Here is a 3,939-nt window from a genome sequence, read left to right as displayed (position 1 = left end):
ATAAAATGGTCAATTTTTCCGTGCAGTACTGTACGGATTATACGCTCCTCACCGGTTAAGAGTTTGGCCGAGAGTTGTCTCCTTCCTTTTCTGGCCTAGTGCTGTTCTTTTCTACTTTGCGCCGGTCAAACTGAAGGTCACATCGCTACAGAAAGTAAACGAAGTATACTATCATTTCAATTGGTTTCCGATAATGTTACATGTTTTTAGTGGTTTACTTAAACTATCCAATAACAATGAACCTGTTGGTTTCTTGGAGCCCTCTTTATTTGGCAAACCCTAAAACTTTTTCCTAAAAAGGTTTTTTACTAAATATATTGCGGGTCTCTCTTATTGTTTTTGAAATTGTGTCTCTCAATGTCATAATTCTAATATTTTTAATATTATTAGGTATACGACCGTGTATGTGCAATATGAATGGTCCTCCTCAAAGTAATTTAAATGCCACATACACTGCTAATCCGAATGCTACTTACACGTTGATCCAAATGCTACCTACAATGTTAACCGAAATGCTACTTACAACGTTAATCCTAATGCTACCTACGCAGTCTCGGGATATGAGTCCACTTTTCTAGAACCAATGGACATCACTGCTAATGAAACTGGATATGACGAATTTGATCCATTATTTCACAGTTCTTTCCAAGATTTGTCGCAGACCGGGACCTGTGGTAATTCAATTTCCTTGGATTTATTTTAAGTATCAAAAATACCTGTACTACTTATACAGTATATTTGGAATTTATATANATTGTCGACATAAATGTGAAAAAACAGCCGGAACTTATAAGTGTCCGAGATGTGGAGGTATGGTTTTTCAAAAATCCGTTGATGAGCCAGATGTGTGTTAAGAATTTGCAGTTTCAATTGTACTTCCTTATTTTTTACACACTGAGAATATTAATTTTAATTTAAATAAACCTTAACAATTATGGTGATTACATTACACCTTAAGGTACCTGACACAACAGATTGTCGAAAATTCAAAATCGAGCAATATTCAATTTTCATGATAAATTATTTGCAACAAGGTATAATAAAGACCATTTTAAAAATAGGGAGAGATGGAATTTCAGAATATGTAATTGCAAGATCTTTCAAATCAAGGGAACATTATTCATCAAATTAGAATAACTCTTCCTTTTGGTCAGATATTTATCGAAACTGCCCATGACGAGCTAATGATATCAAACATAATATATCTGGCAGTTTCCATAAATATTTAACTATGAGTATAAACATTCTAAGTAAAATACTTTAGCCTGAGAAGGTCTTGGGTGCGCTCAAAGGTGGAAATCGAATTTAAAAACTTATGTAATATAATAATGAAACAGATATGATTACGGCATTTCCGATAATCATTTGATAATGATGAAAAATAGATCGTTTTAGTTAATCGCCCACCAAATCGGCGTCATTGGTTGCAAAAAAGAGAAGAAGTTAAATAATGAGAAAGTTTTAGTATGTCGCCATCTAGAAATATTTGTTTAATAAGGTATTTAAAAATTGGTTCTAGAACTTATAGATTCCCATCAACACACAAAATAAACTATAGGGTTGTTCGGAAAGTCATTTCGTTTTTTCCCGACAGAGGATTTAATTGTATTCTNTTGGAGGAGATTATGTTGAGAAATAAAAAAAAAAAATTTTTAAAAACCTTGTTTTTCTTGGTCAGGCCGGAAACTTATCAATCCACCCTCGTATTATATGATTATATAATATAATTTCTACTGAATAACTACATTTTCCGCTAGGCTATGATCGTTGGAGGGTTTTTTTGCTGATATAATCCCTTTATGTCGAAATCCATCCGAATCCCTTACATCATAAAGAAAAAATGCAATAGCATTAACACTTTCTACAATTGAATTATTAAACGTTGTATCACTTTTACCATTCTCACCAACAACGTTTTCATGACTGAATATTGTCTAACCTCAAATTTTCTTCTTCATGTAGAAAAGATAACTCCCAATATTTTTTACCAAATCTTCTGTCACATAAACGTGTAAGATCACGACGTCTTTCTTGCGATGAATTTGTTGGTATAGTACGTAAACAAATTGTTGAAAATATCGATACTAATACAAGAAAAAAAAAGATATCTCCGAACTGTTTTGTAAACTACTAGTAGTTATACTGGTTACGAACGCACGCTACCCCCACTTGATCTTCAAAATGTCTTCTTGGATTACAATAAAATGAGTCAAGATATAGTTAGGGAAATCCCAATTGGGTCCCAATGAATACTTTCCAATAAATGGCCAACTGTTACATGAAAGTATAAAAAATAATTATTAATAGGATAGAATAAATAAAATAACTATTTATTATTTATAAATTAAATAATTATTAATTATTCTTTAATAAGATTGTAGTTCGGAAGTGCAGTTTGGAATTGCCCTAAAATACGCAGTTCAAAATTTATTGGGTATAGGTGGGCTAAAATACGGAGATCAAAATTCATTGGGCATAGGTGGGAAATGCCCCGTTTGGGCAAATTCAACAATCTCCAATAGGGACCCAATTGGAGTTAGGGAATTCCCAAAATAAATTCTTCTCGGGTATTTGAACTTATGTCGATTTCGTCCGGTCTATGCTATTTAGATATTTGTTAAGGTTGTTTGTAATAGTTAATAGATGTTAGAGCCATCTGCTGAGACTTCATCATCAATTTAAAAGAAAAACAATAGTTTCAAAAAGTGTTTCTAATGATAATTCACAATTATTTCCTAAAGCATTGATCCTTCAAATGGACTATGAGAATGGTTAAGAGAAGTCGAAACTTTTCTTAAATAATAGATACGTACTGAAAGCTACTCCGAATTACATAATTTCAACTAAATTATTGACAGTTTTGGTATTTAAAAACTTGTTATCTGATAAGAAATGAATTCACTCAGAAGAGCGGTATTATAACCTCGTAAACTTTAAAGAATCTGATGGTGTTTGATATTTTTTACAATTTGGTGTTTAGTTCATAGTACCGATAATTTTTGTTAATTTCAGCAGGAGCATTAAGTACGGAAGTTGATCAAACTGGATTTAATTCAACATGGTCAAGTTACGATAGCAGTGGTAAAGTTTCAATTACTTTTTAATTATTTCAGCTAGGAAATGATACAAAATTAACGTTTCATTAATCTGAAGTAAAACTTGCAAATAATTCTAACCATAATAACCCTATCTAATAGTCATTTTATTAGTCTTGATAAGGATACGGTTCTTATAAATTTCACGATACAGACCCTTTAATTTTATTGAAATATATTCCAATTTCGAAAAGCCTATATGCATCTAAAAACAATAATTGCAAGTTTACTTTAAATACAAAGGCATTCCCATTTCTGTTAAACCACTAAATAATTTTATCTCACAATATAGAAAGAAATACTGTCTTGTATGTCACATGACTACTTAATAATTTTCTTTTTTACTGTTGTCTTTTGCAGATCCTTCTCAAACGAATCAGCCTCGTCCTTGTAAATCGGAGCAGCTCCAGTGCTACTTAACATATTAAAAGAACACCACCAGGTTTATTCTGGGGTGGGAATTCTGGCATGTTTATTTGTGAACGAGAATGAAGTCAGTTGAACCATAAAAATGACAGATTGTACAGGGTGGGTTTATTTAGAAGAATTTAAAAATACTTAGTCACGATCAAAAGCTTAAAAGGATGTTTTGTCTTGGGGATATTCTGTCTTAGGGATATTTTGTCAAGGATCTTATGTAGGGGACATTTTGTCGGGAGATCAAAACGCTTGATACCTTCACGGTCGGCTTCAGTCAATGAAAAAAAATTTCTGCACGAATTGACCGTGATTGACCCAAGACCCGTCACTGAGCATGACTCCCGTAGTTTGGGATGATACATTTCCTTTTGTAACTTATCGTTACCTACGACCATAGTCTATCAGTTTGGAAAATGGTCTGTCG

Source organism: Agrilus planipennis, unplaced genomic scaffold, assembly GCF_000699045.2.
Source record: "Agrilus planipennis isolate EAB-ADULT unplaced genomic scaffold, Apla_2.0 scaffold77, whole genome shotgun sequence".
Taxonomy (NCBI): domain Eukaryota; kingdom Metazoa; phylum Arthropoda; class Insecta; order Coleoptera; family Buprestidae; genus Agrilus; species Agrilus planipennis.
This window is presented reverse-complemented; position numbering follows the sequence as displayed.